We start from the raw sequence: 21,466 nt of genomic DNA, 5'->3' as shown, positions 1-21,466 counted from the left end.
ATATGTAAGCACATATTTGTGTGCATGTAAGCATGTACTGTATGAAATATGCAGTACATATACTTATTATTCTGTTTAAAGTGTTACTCAGGAATCCCTTGACAGTTAGCCAAAGCAGCTCAGTTCACCTATGATGAAGAGACTTAGCTTCATATTTTCAGACATGCTGAAAAACCTGCTGCCTCTTAAAGAAAACATATAAACTGTGTTCATAGATGCAACAGACATTACATTTTATCGGCAAAGACATACTTTCTGTTAAGTTCAACATTAGTGGACCCATGGCTTTGTGGGAATGAAATACATTTGTGTTATGAGTCTTAACATTTCAGCCACGGTTTGTTTATTGTAAATTAACCTTGTGCTGTAATATCTTCTGATTATTTTGGTCATTAAGTCTTTGAGAACAATACAGGCTACATATTTCCTGCAGTCACTAAACTTCCTTCTTTCATATCTCACTGCCTGGCATCACATTTAGTTTAGACTTCCTTGTTGTTGCAGATCATTTCGTTATCTGTGTTTACATTTCCAGGCGGGAGTCGATGTTCCATAGGGCGTCAATGCCATGGCCACAACAAAAGAAAGGACTGGGTGACAAGAAAACACCAGATGAAAAGGCTGTGAAAGGAACAAATAAGACGAGGCAGAGTTTCATTAGTCTCTTAACAAGTAGCCTTGTTTATCAGTGTGTATCAGAGAAGTAGAGCAGGCCCAGTGCAGCCGAGGCTTCAGTTGTTTTTCATTTCTGCAGCGCAGCGGGGGATCAGCGAGTGGGAGAGACGGAGGGCAACAACAGATTCAGGGAAAGAAGAAGGAGGAGGAGGAGGAGAGAGAGCAGGACTGAGGGAATTTGCTGGATCATTAGTTTACAGTGTTGTAGTATTGACCTCAGGATGGACCCCCGCAGACACGGGGCTCTGCCTTCTCGCCCTTGTAGATGTAAAGGAGCTCTAAATGCATCTAACCTCTGTGCAACTCTGTGTGTGATAGGAATCTGATTTGCGCAGCGTGTCTTTGCTGCAGATGATGTTGGGAGCACACTTTTTGCTTCAACAGGTTATAATAACACAGATTCTAAATGGTTTATCCAGTATGCGTTACAGTTTGCATACTTTAACATGAAAATTGATATAGAGGGATACAATTATTTGGAGATTTAAAAAGAAATTAGCATTTTCAAACATGTCTCCCTTTAAGAAGTGTATGGTCTTTTACAGTCTCCCATTTTTATGGTGTCTGCTAAATTCTTGATATGTAAAAAAAATATATAAAATAAGGTATTCTGCACAAGTGGCTTCCTCTGGAGAAGTGCCTTACACTTGAATTGTTTATATTATCAATTTTCCTGGCAAGAGTATGTTCTAAATTGCTAATTTCAAGTATTATTGTAATAGTAATATGATGATGCAATAGTTATGATAAGGTTTATTTCATCATTAGAAAGTAGTTCCAGTTGCAAGTTGGCAGCAAGGTATATGCTAAACTAAAGATCAGTAACAGGGTCTGCAAACTAGAATGAGAGGCAAGGCCAATGCTGCATTCACTTGCTCCTCTCATCGTCCTATTTTATAAGTTGGAAACAAATTCTTCTGACTTTGGTTTGTTCAGGAGCTTTAAGTTGCAACGTGAAAAACATGGACATAAAAAGAAGGTTTTTTGCATTTATTGCTCTGAGCGTTTAAACAACAAGTTGAAAGTTGTTTCCGTAAATAACTCATTTCCCAGTTACTCTGACAGCACATAAATGCAGCTCCAACTTTTGCTATGTTGATGGAAGTCAAACATAATGCAGCTATCTTTAAGAACCACTCCAAAATGTGATGGTTTCTTCCATTGCTACACCCTTCCAGTTTCAACTGTCATGAAAACTGGGACAGTCGCTTTTCCTTAATCCTGTGACAGAGTGAATTTGAATATGAAGCTGTCTTAACATACTGTATGTTCCTGAAGTGAACACCCTCTTTCAGTCTTAGACAGCAACACTGTTCAGTTCTCCTCTCCCTCTCCCTCTCCCTCTCCCTCTCTCTCTCTCTCTGGCTGTACCTGTGTTCGGTCTGCTCTTGATTTTGATTCGGAGTGACATGTACACGACCACTGACTGTGTACTGCAGTTGTTGAGCGAGTGTAGGTTTCGGTTACTGGCAGTTAGAGGGTACATTCCACATAGTTCTGGGATTGTGGTCCTCAGTGAGTTGCATTGCAGCACATAGTACACATTCCTTTATTCTGTGTGTGTAATGGATCCTGAGAGAAACACTGCTTAAACCCCACACATGCATGCTTGCAAGTACTTTATCTCCACTGTTTTGGGTGTGGAATTTTTCCAACCTGTTTTTTTTAAGTCACAGTTGTAAAAACTATTATAAGCATTGTTGTTATTCAGTCTGTAGCTCAGGTGCCAAATATAATTCTGGTGCAGACTCAAGCATCTCCAGTCTGTAAGGATCATCATTCTGCACACATACATTCACACACACACACACACACACACACACACACACACACACAACACACACACACACACACACACACACACACACACACACACACACACACACACACACACACACACACACACACAGACACACACACACACACACACACACACACACACACACACACACACACACACACACACACACACACACACACACACACACACACACCGCTACTTCTGAACCGAGACACCTCAGAATCCTGCCAGGAGGCTGCCAATGCAGCATTGCGCAGACTGAGGCAAAGCAGTGCATGCTGGGAGTGTTTATCCGACTGAAGCAATTCAGGCTGCCACTCTGACTCTGACAGTGAGTTGCATTACAGGAGAACTACAATAGAAATAGAGCAGAATCTTCACTCACACATAGCGTACGCTCACAATGCCTCGCACCGACTGTGCAGGGAATCTGATTTTGTCCACGCCATGCAGCTGCCACCCTATGGATGTAATTGATGAGTTTTCTGCTTGTTTACTACATCTCAGTGTCCTTGAGAAATGATAGGGGCACACTCGTTAGAGGAAAGAGAGAGTTGGCCCATTTATTAGAGCATGAATAAAAGAATGTAGCCAGGGGATAAACACATGTTACCGGACAACGTGGCATGTGAAATGAGCAGCTGAGTATAAAAAACGAGCAACAACCTTAAAACCCTTCATGAGCTTAACAGTTGAGAGGTTAAAAAAAGAAGTAAATGAAAGAAAGATGTAAAGGGAAAGAGAGTTTCTGTGTCCAGGTCAGAAGAGGTCAGGTGATATCCTGCAGGAGCTCATGGTCTAATGCTCCGTAATGGCTGTGTGTCGGACCTCTGCACTCTACATGCATCGCTCTCTCTGTGGATCACTTACACTGGTAAGTGGCCACACCTGGTTCTGTTGGCCTAAGTCCAGTGAGAGAGTAAAAGCCCCAGGGAGAAACCCCTTCACCCAAACATAAGAGCCACATGGTATGCCTCAGCTTTAGCTACGTCAACAGAGAACAATATGAAGGTGTGTGATCATGTGTGTGTCTGAACTGCTTTGGGTCAATAGTGTGTAAGTCTGTAAGCCCATCTGAGCTGTCTGCTTACAGCCCTTTCTCCATATGTTTCATCCTGCAAAATCAACCTCCATCTGTCTGTCACACCGCCTGTGTGAATATGAACTACAACATCCAGTGATCATTACACAGTTTATAGCCTGTCCAGCTCTCATGGGATGCTTGTGAACAACTGTGAGAACACGGAAAACTGTCACCGCTCTCCGTTGTTGTCTTTCAGAAACACTGGCGGTCAGTGCAAGATATCGACTTTAAACTGCTGCTGATGTATTTAATCCTCACAGCGCTTTAGATTAGCATCAGTCTGGGATTACAAGAAAAACCAGAGAAGAAATAGAGCTCTGATATTTTTTTTTCATACAGAGCTGTCTTCAAATGAAAGTGATGATGACAGTTTGACAAGGCCCTGATAGCAAACACTTTTTAACCTGCTGAACACATAGAGGCTGTTAAAAGTTCCCTTTTATCTGCTGGCATCCCTCCTAGTCTCTCTCATGCCCGCTGCCAGAGATGTATCTTGCCACAGAACTGCTATCAAAGCAGCTGCGTCTTATTGAGCTGTGTGAGGCAGCCTCTGATCCACGCAGGAGGAAATGGAGTGACATGTCAATCATCAAGAGGACCCCGTTGAAGGCATCGTCACAGGACGCCTTGGGGTCCTTGAGAACGATTGACATGACAAAAGTCCTGTGTCGGCATCAGATAGCACATGGTAGAGGACACGGAGAGAAGATAGCACAGCGTACAGAAAGTCTTTTATCACTTCCCTCAAAAGATGGAGGGTACAGATGAGTGAGTTTATCACCTGGTGTCGGCCCCTTAGGACCCGATTGGGGTCATTCAATGCTTTTGTTTTAATTAGGAACACACTTTCACATAATATATTCACTTCTTTTCTAGAAACCCACTTCCAAAAGTGATAATGTATCAGGATTATCTTTGGAATTGAGACATTTGGAGAGTTTCAGACTCAGGCAGAAAGGAGGGCAATTCATCGAATGCTTTGTTTACCATGTCTGTAAACTGTTAGTGGTAGCACTTGTGGTTTTGTTCGGACGTTTTTTGTATAGTTCCTGGTGACACCAAATATGGACCCCTTTGCTACAAACCACAGCTTGGTAGAGACGCTCCCTCAAAGCACTTCCTGTAACCTGAGAGTTCCAGCCTAAAGTCAAAGCTGTCCGTGGAAACAACACTTACTGTCTACAGGCTCAGCTGAGAAAAGCCCTGTTTACTGCTTTTAGTTTTCTAATTCCTGACACGTACAATTTCGCATCCGCAATCGTTAACTATACCTTTCCAGTATTATATGTGTAATCCTTTTTCCTATTTTTGTCAACACAAGTCAGTTATGTCACACTGCCCTTGTGCTCACAGTGTGTTTTAACTTGCATTGCTACTGTAAGTGGCATAGTGTATTGCGGATGCTGCTGTGCCTCCCCTACCTGCCTAAAGTAGAAAGTAGTGGAGGTTTGTTGGAGGCCTCTCTGCTGATATTCCTCCATCATTGATATGCAAGCTGCATCGCACAGGCACTAGCGCAAGGTTAAGCATGCGTGACGGCCAGGCTTTGGAGCTGCTTCAGACCTTCTCTCTCTCTCCTTTCTATCTCTCTGTATCCCTCTCTCTCCTGCAAACACATATATTCTCTTACTCTCTACATAGTCCTCAGTTATTCTATGTCTTTCATGAAGTTAAGCCACAGATTTCTTCACTTTAATTCTCCATAAATAATACCGTCCTTACATAACCACTGTCCACTGATCCCTATAAAGTCCTCCATGACATTTTCTCCCCTCTGAATGCTAGGCAGTATATCCGCTCGCTTAAGATTTAAATCTCTGACATTGAGTTCTTGACTTTTTAAGGTCTACTAAATGCCATTACTCACCCGCAGAGAAGCAGGCGGGATAAATGAGTGACACAAGTTGCAGAGCAAGGCAACAGTGGGATTGTTCATCAAAATGCAACCTTGTCCTTTGTCTCTTCTTTGTTCGTTTTTTTTTATCTTGTTATTAAATGCTATTATTCTATATAGACATCTTGGGGCATAGCTTTTACTGCCAATGTATACAACCTCATGTTGCACATCTGAATGCTTAGTCATTTATTTAAACTTCCTCTCGAGCCTCTGTGCAGGCCTTAATAGCCTCACATTCTTCCCTAAATTGCTCCAGATTGCCTTCATCTGTAGAAGTTTCTTTTATCTCTTCTCATAGCTCTGTTGTTTAAAAGAAAAGAGACCCATTAGACCCGGTAGAAAGGAATTGTAATCCTATAAGATTAGATCAATGCTGTCGTAACAGTCGTCTCCGTCTCCCTCTGGTTTTGTTGGAGTTGCTGCTGATTGTGGAATGTTGCATTGTGTGAGATGACGTTTTGTCGCTGGCGGGTAAAGGTGTGTGTCCCGGGCCGTCACATCCAAGGTCCTGAATACTACGTTACAAGGAGGTGTGTGTAGCAGCAAGGAAACAACTCAACCTCACTGTGTCTGTCTTTGTCAGTGTACAGAGAATGTAAGTTATAGTAAGGTTACATTGTACAAGTGATAAAATCTGCTTGCCCCATTTCAGCTGGACGAATACACGAACACCAGCTGGAAATCAGAGGCAGTGCTTCACAAATATTCAGTTGTGTGTGTGTGTGTAATCTTTTTAAAGAACTCATTCAACTCCATCTGCAGTATATAAGGCACACCCCACTAACTACATCTCATGCAGTCTAATACAACAGCCCTGCGTTAGTGTATGAAGTGTTTGGTTGTAGAGGTGTTTTGTCAATTTCTCATATTGATAGTTAGACAGTTGTATATTGCATTTTTATTTCTTAAAGCCTAACCGGGACAATATCTGCAAATCAGCTGCTACTAATACTTGTATACACTTTATTGGATGCACTTTATTTGAATGTAACACCCTACAATGATGATTTTAAAGGTGGGGTAGGTAATTTTGGAGAAACCAGCTCGAGTGCGCTAGAATTTGAAAATACACAGCCGAAATAAATCTGCCACTTCCTTACAGAGCCCCTCCTCCAACACACACGAACGCGCACATGACCAATGAGGGCACGAGATAAGTTTGTGCACAGATGGAAGGCTGACAGGCAGGTAGGCCATCCAGTTATTTTAGCTGGGCCGGCTAAAATGATTGGTCGTACTTTTTAAAGCGCTACGGCTTCCACAGATGAATTTCTTTTTGTATTTATTGTCAAAGCATTTAATATATTCATTGCTATCGGGATGTTAAGAGCATTCCATGGAATATAACAAAAAGTGTTTCTGAAATAAATTACACACCCCACCTTTAAGTCTTGATCAACAGGATATTTGCCACATTTTCCACTGGGTCAAGCCTAAATATCTGAGTTACTGCCTCATTTCTACTTTATGTAATCGTAAATCTTCTTCAACAACATAGTGTTTTGGCCATTTTGTCAACAGAACTCTACTCTCAAATTTCATTATACGCCCCTCTTCCTGCGAAACTCTGGAAAAATACAGTGATTAACCTTGCATGCTCACTAAGTGTCATCAAACTCTTAAGTTCTCTCTGTAAACAGCAGTTTAATATTCTGGGCTTTATGGCTGTGTTGCATTCAAGATTTACTGTAATAGCTTGTAGAGAAAGTTGAACAAGGAAAACACTCCTAAAAATCATTGGTGTTCTTTCAGCTGTGAAATTAAACAAACTCCCCATGAGAGGTGACTCAATCTAAACAAATCAAAGCCAATGAAATGGAACTGGAATTAAGAAAGTGATGGATTTGCCCCCGCTTTTATTTGATTTATCCTCTTTTACATGTTCTGCAAACACGTTCCACTTTTATAAAATTCTCACTGTGTGTATATGACAGATGTTTTCTAAAGGGCACGACTTGAATTTTACTCAATTAGTGTGTTAGTAAACAGCGAGCTAGCATCGCGCGCTAGCTGTTCTTCCTTCTCTCTGATAAGCTGGCATTTCCTGTTATCTCAGCCCTGGGCATTGTTGTCTGCTCCGTGAGACAGTAGAGTCTCTGCACTGCTGACAGAACAAGAACCGTTTCACTTTGTCTGATTGGGAGGGGGGGGGGGGGGGGGGGGGGGGGGTGCTTCCTTTTTATTGTATTGTCTTTTCAAGTCTCATAGTTGCAGCTGCACTAATTGGCTGTTTTCATGATGCGAGTGGAAGAGTGTATCATGCCAGAGCTGCCACCAGTCACAAACGCTTATACAAACATCAAGCAAAAATATAAATGTATCAATAATGTACTGTATATCGTTTGTTTTATCTTACTACAGTCATTCGAGTGGCATAAAGCTGTAATTTAGACAGAACAAAATAGAAATATAAATCTAATACTGCAAGATAAAAAAATATATTAAACATTTTAGTCATTTTTTTTATCAAAAACAAGCAAATAAGAACCAATTTGAGCTCCTAAATCGTCAGGATATCCTGTTTTACTTTATCTTGGGATATAGAAATGAACAAAACAAACAATATTATCCAAGACTTGGGTTTTAGAAAATATGATATTCTTATGTCTATAAATCAGTAAATAATAATCAATTAGGAAAATAAATACCCAAAGCACATTCGCAGCTACATATAAGGAAGTCATACCAAAACCTGCTTAGACCTTTTTCTCACAATACTGATATCAATACCAAAACTGATGTTGATGTCAGCAGCGAATTGTTTGTACTTAACGTTGCAGATGGCAATAAGTACACATCAAATCCTTATTATAAGTAAAAAATATTCAAACACCGACATGTAATGTTGCTTGCTCTTACTGTATGGACACCAGTGGCAGGTCATCACGAAGTGTGTTAGATTAAAGCAATAACTGCTGAACAAGGCTCTGTGACACCTAACTTCTCTGTTAATTTTATAGTTCTCTGAGTTATAGCAGCAGCTTAACTAAAACACTATTCCTCAACTATTTTGTGCCGCATATTGTAATTTTAATTTTGAGTAATGGAACATAAAAAATAACGTCCCTCCACAAAAAACATTTCAGCAGTTTAACTCAATTGGAGACTGAGGCTTCAGCATAAATTACATTTAGTTTACTTTCTGTTCTTTTTCTGTAGGACTTTGTGTACTATTTTTTCATGCCCAACATATTCAATGATAACCATGTTTGGGTGTAGTCTTTTGGAGTCAGTGGTGTCCTGAGGACAGAGGGTGGAGGTTTGCAACTACAGTTGGACTTGTGGTTAGTATCTTCATAAGTTGACTGTTATCAGTCGGTCCTGTTCGCCCTGTAGCTGTAACTAAATGAGCTGACATTTGAGCTGACATTTGAATTCTCTCTCATTCATGGTCAAAAGCATATATAGACACGTTTTATTTTCCACATTAAAATGCATTGATGATTCCTTTTTGTGTATTCCAGACAATGAGTAGAATAAAAAATATAACTAAAATATGTTGAACTATAACTGAGTATCTTGTTTCTGCATCCATTCAACAATACATCAAACATTATACTCTTTGCTGCTTTATTATTTGTCTTTCAAGTGTGTGTTTTACAGCACTTATGTTCACCTTGTATTGGACTGTCCCGAGGGTGGGGAGGGGGAGGAGATGATTCTGGGATCTCTAGTTAATGAAAGGTAAACACAGGGTTTACTCTGAGGGGAGCCAAGGAGTCTTCCTCTCCTGCAGGATATGAGCTTCATTCTTTTCACTCATGACATTTCACCCTTCTACACGAAAATCCTCTCTTTGCAGGAGGGACATTTTACTGAAAGCCACATGTATGATTTAATATATTTTTGAATAGTTTTATTTTTTATTTAACCAGATAAAAGCATTGAGATAAAATCTCATTTACAATGCTGACCTGGCCAAGAAGGCAGCAACGTTACACATTATTACACATAACACAGACATATAAAATACAGAGAACACAACTAAGTAAACAAAAAAACGAAAAGCAGTCACTACATTGTGCACATTTGGGACAGTAAGAAAGGTACACTACTTATTACTGCAAGAGCAGCTGGTGGTAAGGATTTCAGACAACTTCAATTTAAAACAGGCTATAGGGACAAGTGCCATCAGTTTGAGGCTTGTTTGAAGGTCATTCCAAGACCAAGGACCATAATAAAAAAGACTCCTTTTTCCAGCCTCAGTCCGCACGGCAGGTACCTGGAACCGTATCCAGGCACTGGTTCTGAGGTTGTAAGCGTCACAAACTGGAGCAAATCTAAAATGGCTTTATACATTAATAAAAACCAATGCTGCATCCTACGCATACTAAGTGAGGACCATCCAGTTAGGACAAGAAGATTCGGAGACAGTTTCTTCCCGCGGGCAGTGAGACTGTTAACAAATTGAACTGTTGAAACAACTTCAAAACATTCATCTGCTACTCAGTATTATGTATCTAATACCTAATATATATATATCATTCCAATAACTTGTATATAGACTTGTACTGCACTATTCCACATCATCACTTTATTTTATAACTATTTTTCTTTTTGTATTGCTCTTGCTCTTATTGTTATTATGTTATTATGTTGCATTGTTGGAGAAGCCTGTGACATAAGATTTTCAACTACATAATTACTCTGTAGCTATGTCAGATTGACAATAAAGAACCTTGAACCTTGAACCTATACAGTTTGGAATGATGAGTCCTATAGGGTGCATTTGATATACAGTGTTTCCCACAGATCTGAAATATACTTGTGGCGGTAGTCGAGAACGGGGGGGGGGGCAAACAGGTAAAGGAGGGGCTGTTGTCCACTAGTTAATCGATTGCGGATGGCGTCGTGCTCGCGGACGGATACATTTTTTTTAAACCTAAATGGGTCGCGAAATATACTTTGGCGGACTTTAATATGCCTGGGCGGCCCGCCCAAGTAAAGTCTATGTGTGGGAAACCCTGATATATATCACAGTGCAGCATGGTAGAGTGGGTCAAGTTTGGCCAAAACAGTGGGACAGGCAAATCTATAAATTGTATCACCGTAGTCAAGCTGGGACAGGAATAAGCCAGAGACCAACCTTTTACGGGAAGAAGTTGAAAAATAACGTTTAAGTCTGTAAAGGAAGCCAAGAGTGAATTTCAATTTCTTAGTTAGAACTTCAATGTGGTGTTTAAAGTTTAGATTTCTGTCCAACCAAAAGCCCAGATATTTGTGTATCGACAAACTCAACGGAGACGCCATCAAGGGAGAGGCAAGAGGACACTGACTTGGGAGCAAAAAGCATTGCTTTGGTTTTCTTACCGTTCAATAGCAGTTTCGAATCAAGAAGCGCATGCTGCAGCGTGATAAAATCAGATTTTAAATTGGAAACGGCCATATCCAGAGAAGGAGCACATGAGTATACAATAGTGTCATCAGCATACATATGATAGGTAGAAAATTGCATCTGATTACAAATATTGTTTACATATAATAAAAAGAGCAAGGGCCCCAAAATAGAGCCCTGTGGAATTCCCTTCTCCAAGGTGACAGGGTCAGAGACAGTACTACCCAACCTGACGCATTGAGTACGGTCGGTTAGATAACTCTGAAACCAGCAAATGGCGTTATGACCGAAACGAGACACCAACATAACATTAGACAGAATGTGGTGATCTACAGTGTCAAATGCTTTGGCTAAGTCAATAAACAATGCAACACAAAAATATTTCTTATCCAAAGCAGCCTTAATATCGTCTAAGACTTTCAGACTGGCAGTCACAGTACTGTGCTTTGATCTGAATCCAGATTGCATAGGGTTAAGGATGTTGTGTGAATTAAAAAAAAGTTTTAACTGAGTAGAAACTAGGGACTCAAGAATCTTTGATAACACAGAAAGATTTGAGATAGGACGATAGTTATTCAACTCAGTGGGATCACCAGCTTTCAAGAGGGGCGATACAAGAGCTTGGACAGGGAGAGATTGGACAGGGAGAGATTAAAAATATCAGTAACTGGTTGAGCTATAATCTGAGCTGCAATTTTTAAAAAGAAAGGGTCGAGGCCGTCAGGCCCGGCAGACTTTTTAGGATCAATTGAGTGCAAACCGTGTAAGACTTCAGAGACCAAGAAAGAAGCTAAATTAAAAACAGGGGAGTTCACCTCTTGACTATGGCTGTGAGTACGACCATGCAGAGAGTCATGACTTTGCTCATCAAAAATGTGACCAGCCTTTTTGAAGTGAGCATTAAAGGCATTAGACATATCATTTGTATCTGAAATAAAAGAACCTTCAGTTTTTGTGGGAATCAAGAAACGTTCTTGTTCTGAAGTGATTTAATTGTTTTCCAGAACTTAGAATGGTCATTAAAACTATCAGTGGTTAAGCTCAGATAGTAATCAGCTTTAGCTTTTTTAATAAGGGCTGAACATTTATTTCTGAGGACACGAAAAAGAAGCCAGTCATCAGTAGTGTTAGACTTTCTAGCTAAAGACCATTGCTTATTTCGATCATGAATGAGATCAGATAGTTCTCTAGTAAACCATGGAGTGTTCCTATTCTTAACTCTGAATTTTCTAAGGGGGGCATGTCTATTAATAATTGATAAAAAGTGATCAATAAAGAATTGGACAGCAACATCGACAGATGGAATTAACGCTATTAAGTGCCATTTAACCTCCGCCATCGTGTACATGTAGGAAAGCCTGCTCAGAGAAGTGTTTGAAGCAGCGCCTGAGCACAATAAGGCCCTTGGCTTTGGGCAACTTAGTGCTCCTAACGCAAGCAATAGTACAATGGTCGCTGATATTATTAGGAAAAACACCAACAGACACATACTTATGAGCTGCATTTGTTAGAAGGACATCTTTATAGATATCGTTATTGGGTTTGGCAGGGTTTATTCTAGTGGGACTATCAATAAGCTGAGTTAAGTTCAAATAATCACAAACCTGCTTAAACTGTGAAGATTTATCACTCAACCAGTCCCAATTTAAATCACCCAATAATATGATTTCAGAAGAAAATTTAGACAACAATTCAGTAAGGCTAGTAGTTGCATCAATGATGGCCGATGGAGGCCTATAACAGCCAATAACAGTGAGAGGAGCATTTGCTATAGTTATTTGGACTGCTAGCAACTCAAATTGCCTTGGAATTGAAATCGAGTGAAGGACAGAGCACTGTTGTTTCTCAGCAGTGTATATTGCAACACCACCAGCTCTGCCCTTACGATCCGCTCTGAATACATTATATCCATCAATGTGAATAACAGTGTCAGTGACAGACGGTTTTAACCAGGTTTCAGAAACTACAGCAATATCAGGCTTAGCAACTATAAACCAGGTCTTGAAAACATCTAATTTGGGCACTAGGCTTCTAGCATTAACATGCAGAAAACGCAATCCTTGCCTACAGCTAAACTCATTCGGAGTTGGCAAATGCTGCAAGGAAGCAGAGAAACACTCGGGACCAGGGTGTTAACGTTGCCAGAAATGAAAAGCAGTAACAATATTAACAGCCTGGAAGAAGATTTTTTCACATGGGCTCTGGACGAGTCACTCCTCAGGGGGCGGGGGCGCTCCGATCCTTCGATATTAGCGAGTCCAGAGTCAAAAGGGCATACGGGAGAGCGCATTTCGTGCCATAAAACTTCAGCTTTTGGTAAAAACGATCCGATGGAGTCAGCGCTCCAGAGATTCCACCATCCGAATGTCCGAAGTGAACAGAGATATCGCTGGGAGGCAATCCGTCAGCTTTGCCGACATGCGGGCTGACAATTAATCCCAGAAAAAAGGGGGGAGAGTGTGTTGGGGACGCCACTGATGGTGATGAAAGCTGGTCGAGGGGACCCCAGTGAATATTTGCCTAGGGCCCCCACAGACTCTAGGATCGCCACTGGTTGCAAGATCAACTTATCAGGGGAATTTGGATACGATACAATGCTGCATGTCAAATCGAATGAGTACAGTCAACTCATATCAATGGATGAGCTACCTGTGTGATTTTGTAGAGATCTTTTAGTTTTGTTTGGCTGGTCAACCTCTCACACAGTTATGAAGTCAGACAGCTCTGGCTACACCGATCTTTGCCAAGCCGGTGTTGGAGCGCCAGCCAAAGCTCCACTAAGGGCTTTACTATGTGTTGTGGAAGTGAGAGGGGGATAAAGGCTTCAACAAACATTTGTTCAGCAAAGCAGCAGTGAGACCATCTCGATGGAGACAAAGCAGGGAACAGAACCAGATAAACCAACGTTTATTTGAGTATGAGTGTCTCTGCTGCTTCCAATGCAGGAATATGGCGCGTGTTTTGTTAATCTTCAAAGCTGGAGTGAACTTTTCCCTGCTCCTCCCAACACTCAACTGTGCACCGAAGTCTTGGCAGAGGCCAGTCAGCGTCAGAGAGAATACACTTTATATGAATATCTCAATACAAGTGCTCTGCCTTTAGCAGGGGCCATTAGGGAGACCCCAGGGGAAGCCACAGAAGGGTAATGGAGAATATAGATTTAACTTGTGACCATCAGCAAAAATACCAATTAGAAATGCATCAGCGAGCAGCCAGCAGTAGAGCCACAGCGCACTGCCAGTTGGGGATTAATTGAAGGCATGTATTTGACTTGAGTCTAATGGAAGTCTTTGTACAGTCTTGTCAAACTTAAATAATAAATCTCAAAGTTGGTAGTTGTTTTCTTTGACATGATGCTACAAACTTTATAAGGTTTGGATGCTGCACTTGCAATAGTTGTCTTCTACTAAAATACCTCAAAACCAAGGGTATACTGACCAACTACGTCTTATGAATGAAAACAGGAGTAATTGTCTCACTCATTGACTTCAATTTAGCTTCTTATACCGTTCACCCAAGACAAGTTCAGTTCAACTTCTTCAGAAGCGTAACACCCTCTCAATCTCTCCTCCCTGATGAAGGTGTGTGACAGCAGCAGCCATGTTCATAACGTTGTCCCTTCCCGTTTTGCTCGCAGGCTGCAGCTTCACTCGTCTTCTGCTCCGTCCTGACCTGCCCTCGCTGCGCTTCCCAGCTCCTTTCATTAATCATTTACTCTCTCCCTCTTCTCCGTCTCTGTCTTCCTCTCTCTTGCTTTCTACCCTTTAGTCCTCTTGTTGCTGCTTATCTTTATCTCTTTATCTTTCTTTCCATCGCTACATCTTTATCTCTTTGTTGACTTGTAAATTACCTATTTTCCCGCAATACTATCAGCGTATGTCATTGCCTTTGTTATTATAATCCTGCTCTTTACTCGCTTGTTTTGTCTTTCATACCATGTGGATGACTTCTACTGTACGTATCCTTGTTGATGTGTTCAGAATAGTTCGAATAATCGCTCAAACAAAGGATCTTCGGCTGCCGCCAACAATATTTTCAAATAAACCGTTCACACCTATCGGTCCAAAGCACAGATTCATTCAAACTAAACTTTTACCTAATGAAAATGCATCATGATTGAATCCACTGTAACCCGATTTTCCACTTAAAGTGATTTGGCCATGATCCTGTTGCTGTACCTTTCCCAGACAAGGTGTGTGCATAAATAAGTGTGTTTTGAAGATGCTCCTCACTGTGTAAAGCCTTCATAATCTGCAGGGTTGTATGGGCTGCTGTTGTTTTTTTCCTCAGTTGTTTTCCCGAAGCCCTGCCTATAGGATGAATTATTCAGCATTGTAATGGGTCTATATTTGTCGTTGTTTATCTTGCCTCAGTGCCCCCCGCCACCCTCATCGCTGCCCTATCCACATCCTTCTCCATGCTTTCACTTCTGTCTCCCTGTCTCCCTGTCTCTCTCTCTGTCTGTCTGGCAAGCGTAGCCCCCCCTTCTTCCCGCAGAGGATGCTCCACTTTAATGAATGAAGTAAAGTCATTTAGCGATGTTTGTAATGGCACATAAAGCCCCGCTGCTTGGCTTGATTAATCAGGGAAAGTGTTTGGCTGTCACACACAGGGCTGTCCTCAGCAGGGGCAGCAGCTTGATCACTACGCTCTCTTTTATGGGGGGGTCTCTCTCTATTCTGGCCAGAGCTGTCGTCTACAGCCTGAGCTGCCAACACTCTCCTCAGCCACAGGTGGCATCTGTTTGATGGGGGGCTTTTTCCGAGGCTTGATAGCAGAGCGAGTGTCCGCTCGGCTTCTCTGAATTCTGGACATGATAGTGATGATAATAATGTTGATGATTGTACATCTAATCTTTTTGTTGCTCTTGGAGCCTGAAGCTTGTTGATGTGTATCTTCGGGCAAGGATACAAACTAAATTAAACCACTGTAAATAACAGGTCTTTACTCCCAGGTGTCTCATCTTATGATCACTGTGAATGGAGGACACAATAAAAAGAGAAACAAGTGGCACAGCCCAGCAGTGGAATATAGAAAAAGCAACGTAGCAGCCGTTATTAGCTCATATTGTTTGTATATGAATCAATGTATATGTTGATCAAAAATTTGCAGAACAGTAATGCCAAACTCAATTTAAATTAATTTATGAACACCATTAAGTGTTTTGGTTGAGAGTTAGTTTTTTACTTTAAAATGTCCAGTGTAATGTTTCTTTTGGTCACAAAAAGAAACAAAAGTCTAAGAACATCCTGATTATTTGTTAAAATTATGCATTTATATAAGTATAACTATCAGTCATACAATATATTGTGTTTTTTTTAATATCAGCTTTAAAAAAAAGTCTTGTTTTGGCAATAAAACCATATTGTACATCTGAAGCTTTTAAAACGGACTTGTTTAATGCTGACTGGCCTTATAAAGCGGATGCAAGTATCTCCCTTGGTTCAGTAGCTGCCTTTGTACTTGCTGTTACTGCTGTCGCTGCCTCTATTGCATCAGTCATATGCTGCAAAGTGATGTAACACACATAGCAAGACAAAATCCTCAAAAATCACGACAAACAACTCCAAACAAGCCGCGTTAGCACAGAGGAACAGGTAGATTCTCACCATGCATAAAAGACACATAATGGGTTGTTTTATTAATTTATGCTAAAAGGAAAATAGCTTTATTTCATTAGGTTAACTAAACTGGAGTTTACTGCAGGTCTAATTTATTGTAAGGTGCTGCTTTTTCATCCATGAGAAATTTTAAGAATTATTCTAACTTCTTCCATTTCCTTGAAAGCAAAAGGCTGCAAAGACACTATAGCTCTCAGTAGATCTTTCCCAGTCTCACTTTTATCAACATTATCCATTTCTTTGAACACACTCAGCAGAGATTTAAGACAGCAATTTAGTCTCCTATAGTAGGTTGGCATATCCAGGAGATAATTACAGGTCTTCAACTTCCTGACTGTGACTAAGTTCACTTTAGGATTACTTTTCCATTGTTATTACCTCTAACACTGAACTCCTTTACAATTATAATGAAATCCAGCTCATACTCTACGGTGTAGTATCCCTACATGTATCCCTGTACTGTATGTATATTTCATCTGTTCTGTATTTTGTGTTTTCAGAGCAGCGTGTAGTCATTTGCTTTTTCTCTTAGAGAGACTTTTTGTAGTTAATTTGCAGAAGGAGGTCACAGCAGGGTGCTTGAATAACTGAGACACCGCTTAGTGAGAATCTTCAACATTAGAATATGAAAGTTTACAGATCTCACGAGTATTCATCTTGGAGCTCATCCACGAGCACCCATCACCTCCATCCTCACCCATTTTCTGTTTCACCCTGTCTCTCTAATCCCCCTTCTTAACTTCTTTCTCTTCACAAGAAGCTTTCATCTCTCTCTCTCTGCTACGCTCCCGTCACCCCATCACTCTCTCTCTCTCATTTTCTCTTTTTTGTAATTTTCCTCCCTCCATGGAGAGGGGGGTGCGTTTAACTCTCTGTGTTTGTTCTTATATTTCATTAATTTGTCTGTCAAGTGTTGCCCCAGAAATCACAAAAAGAGAAAAATGTTTGTCTGAGATCTTAAAGTAAATCTGTGTATAGCAAACTTTACTGAATGAGTTCAACCGGTTTTACCTTTTCCAATTATTAAATTCCAAGTGAATCCCTATTTGACATCATCTGGCCTATTAACCTGCAGCTTTCACCTATTAACTTCAAATGAGATCAAAAATGAACGTCATGCTGTATTCACAAAGACTTTAAACCAGGTAATGAGACCATAAACTCATTACCAAAATGTTTACTCGGATAATAAAATTAAGTGAGAAGTAGGGTTATTTTCTCATAAACATTTATCAAACTTCTTTCTGCAACCAGTGGAGTAAACGCAGGTTTAAAGAGCTATCTCAATCGCTTCACTTTTTCAGACCCGGAGGCTATGTCCACGTCTATTTTACAGTCTATGAATTTGCAGTTTGTGATAATTACCAAAATGGACAATATATCTTTCTCTGACAGTATCACTCTGTAACTGCTGCTTAGGAGACAGTTTGTGTTCATCACTTCCTGTGGATAGTGATGATTTCCTGCCACTGCCCACACCCAGCAGCAGAACATTTAATATGGGCAAAGATGGCAGATTTATAGCGTCTTAGTACGAAGGGAGAGATGCTGCTGTCTCTACTGTGCTTCTTCTTCTGTGGTATATTTTTACATCTTAAACAGTTAAATACGTGCGGCTACAACATATCATCTAGGACTTGCACCAGATAGTTTTCCCAATAATGCAGAATAAGGAGATACAAGTACTGCGCCATTTACTGTCATTTGTATTCTTCCACTGAAGAGGTGAAGTATATATTTGACGGAGATAGCATGTTTAGCATTTTTAATTAAGGATTTTATCCCTTTTCAAACATGTGTTATAGTGCGATGTCAGCACAGCAGCAAGTGTTGTAAATGTATCAATTTACATGCCCATTCATATAAGACCATGCACATTTCATCTTTAACAAGGGTGAATAATCTGGAGCTAATCTTTGACAGGCAAATCCAATCAGTGAAGCCATTGTCTGTCTTCATTTGAAGCCGTGCCAGACTTTGATCGCCATGGCAGTAAATTGATTAGCAGCGATCAACTGGTCCCTGTTAAATGCTGATCTTGGAAAATCAGTTCATGTAAAGGCCTTAAGATGAAGTTGTGATTTATCTCCAAGCTACTCTCATCTCACTGCTCTCTGTACGGCTCGGGAACAAAGCAACATAGACGTGGTCGCAGTTCCCGCTGCCTGCATTACGCAGAAACTTGGTTTAATCTCACCGGCTGTCTGGTTTTGTACAGACTTACAGGAGCAGTCAGCATGGTGTCCGTTGCAAATGTGAATTTCATTAAAAGTTACTCACAGAAGACAAAACTACTTGGATTTGAAGGAGAAAAGGGTCAGGTGTGTATCTTGAAGTCCCCCTCCTATCACTCACCTTCTCCACTTTTACCAACAACCCCTGCCACCCGCACACACTCACAGCATATGGGGAGAGGAAGCAAAGTGGGAGGCGCCTGATCTCTTCAATCATCCTGGTTGCAGTTGTGATTAATGTAAAGTGGTTCTTATTTACAACACAAATTGCCAGAGCAGACAGGTACGAAATAAAAAACCTCTTCAATTCTCCGGTGTATGTCCGACAGCAAGGGCAAACACCTAAAGAGCTTTAATGTGGAGAAACAAATATGGAGTAAAACCATTAGAAATGCATTGCCTGCCCGAGTTTGAGCACTTTGACCTCAAATCCTAATGCAAAGATTATTCAAAGTGACAGTTTATTTAATGACAAGAGAGTCTTTGTAATGCTCTCACTTATTATGTCAACCTTGAACTGAGCTCTAATCCACAAACCTTATCTCTGCTCAGTATTTTTAGTCAGTCAGTCAGTCAGTCAGTCTACCTCCTCATAGTTTATTGGGTTTTTGTATCCAGCTGAGCTGAACAAGTAGTAACTGAACAATGAGAGAGCATTGTGAGGGGGGGTTATGTTTTCAAAGTCTATCTCGTCGATGAGGAAATGAGTAGTTCATTTTAGAGTTAAAGTTCGAAAGATATTGAATGCTAACAACGTACCTCCTCCTTCTGCTGCTTTGCTGTCTGCTTATCAGTCCTGCGGAGTGGATTTATGTATGTTTGCAGTGCATTGTGTTTAAGGTCACAAGCAGTGAATGAATTAGTTTCCTTTTCCCCTACTTATCTTTTTTTGCATTAACCTGTTTTCATTTGATACCCTGTAATGCTTCCCTTTCTTTCATCCACCTTTCTCCTCAACCCTGCACTCCAGCTTCCACCTTCACTGGGTTTCCTCGTTTTTTAAAACCCTTTCTAGATATCAGTGTCAAAGGTCACATCTTACAGCTTTATGAAATCAATCCCAGGTCAGACCTTTTTCTGCTACAGAGCCAGGCTTTCTTTTCCTGTGGTAATAGACAGCTGACTGAAAACAGGCCAAAGCATTCTGAGGACAAGCTTCCATTTCTTTCTTTATTCACAGTTGCACAATGAATTCATTCATGCAGTCCATCAGGCTTGTTGTCATTGCTGTGAATGTATTCACTACAAATGTATCTTTCAGTATTAATAAATAGATCTGTACTGATGCTGCCGTTGCTAGGGTTTACAGTGGGGAGTGACAGACAGGACAGAAAGAGAGGCAGAACAGAGAGGCTGAGTGAGTCTGTACCTCGAAATGTTCAGAGTTGTACTGTTCCTTGAAATAAAAATGTCCGCATCTTTTATTCATGTTCTGTTGTCAAGGTGTCAAGAGTTTTGTCAAGCCTCTCTCTGTTACGTTAACCTTGTCCCTGTGAAACGATCTCTCTCTATCTCGTTGGTTAAACATAACTGCCGGGCCACGGGGGAACAGAGAGAGAGAGGAAGAGATGGAAGGATGATGAGGAAGAGCTTCTGCTGCTTTCCCTTCATCCTTTCATCATTAAACAAACATGGCCTCGTACAAAAAAGAGTGCAGGAAGAAAGCCATCAAGACAGAACAGGCACACAGAGAGGAGGAGGAAGAGGGGAGACTGAGGGCGAAAGTGATGAAGAAGAGAGATTGAAATGGAGGAGGGGGCAAGGAGAGAGAGTACCTGTGTGCAGAGCAGAAAGGTGTGCAGTCCATCATCTCCAGACAGGCAGACAGGGCTGTCTGGGGAGTTTATTTTTACCTCGATATGAGAGGAGTGTGGACGGGCTGCAGCCGTCTGGCTTTACAGCGGAGGTTCGAGGACAGCTGCTGTCCCAGACTGACCATCATTCACGCATGACGATACACAATCATACACCCCTCATGGACACACAGACACACCGAGCTCCAGGTCAAAGCTTTTGCTGTGTCGTGCTTCAATTTGAGTTTTTTATGCAATTGATTCGTCAAACAATTAGTCAAGTAATAGAAAATAAATCCCATTATTTCGATTTTTCATCAACCAATAATGTAAGTCGTTTTTAAAGCATAAATGCCAAAGATATATTAATTTCTGTTTTTCAAATTTGAGAACATGAATCTTTTCTATTCATAATAAACTTTGGATTTTTTGGGTTTTAGACTGGCTGACGGTCTGACAAAACTAGCAATTACACTCTGTCACCATTATGTCATGTATGTCATGAGTATTTAACAGTTTTCTGGCATTTGATTAGCAGATCAATCAGTAATGTTAATAATCGTAAATTAAAATTCTAAATTACCAAATGCTACCAACAATATGTATAGATAACAAACTTTAGGTCCCATTTTACATAATCAACATCAACCTATTTCATTGTTGCTAAATACATATACAGTACATTTCACGGATATGAAATAATTTACAAATCACCCCAATCTGGCACCAACCTGGTTAATATTGTATTCAGGGAACATGAACTGTACCTGCTCATTACCCGCTTGCCCAAATCTACGGTGCTGTAAGGAGTCAGTGTGATCTACTATTGATCTTGTGTGGATCAGTGTTTATCTTGTATTTATAGACCCAGTAGATCATCACTCACCCTGTTCTGTAAGTCGAGTAGCAGCACAGACACACTGGGAGGAGAATTGATTAACAAATCAAGCCTGTAATTAATTCTCACTGTGATCAAAGCCATGTGGAGAGCCCGAGGCCCGAGGTGTTTTTACAGTGCGGTCCCAC

General features: G+C 40.8%; 1 protein-coding gene across 10 annotated transcripts in view; it reads left to right on the top strand.

Moving 5' to 3' along the window:
- LOC117472701 (single-stranded DNA-binding protein 2) overlaps nt 1–21,466 on the top strand; it is a 77,856-nt gene that overhangs the window by 1,628 nt on the left and 54,762 nt on the right. The window lies entirely within an intron of this gene.

The sequence above is a fragment of the Trematomus bernacchii genome, unplaced genomic scaffold (genome assembly GCF_902827165.1).
Source record: "Trematomus bernacchii unplaced genomic scaffold, fTreBer1.1, whole genome shotgun sequence".
In the NCBI taxonomy this organism is placed as follows: Eukaryota; Metazoa; Chordata; class Actinopteri; order Perciformes; family Nototheniidae; genus Trematomus; species Trematomus bernacchii.
The sequence above is the reverse complement of the archived record's forward strand: the minus strand, read 5'-3'. Positions and strand labels throughout refer to the sequence as shown.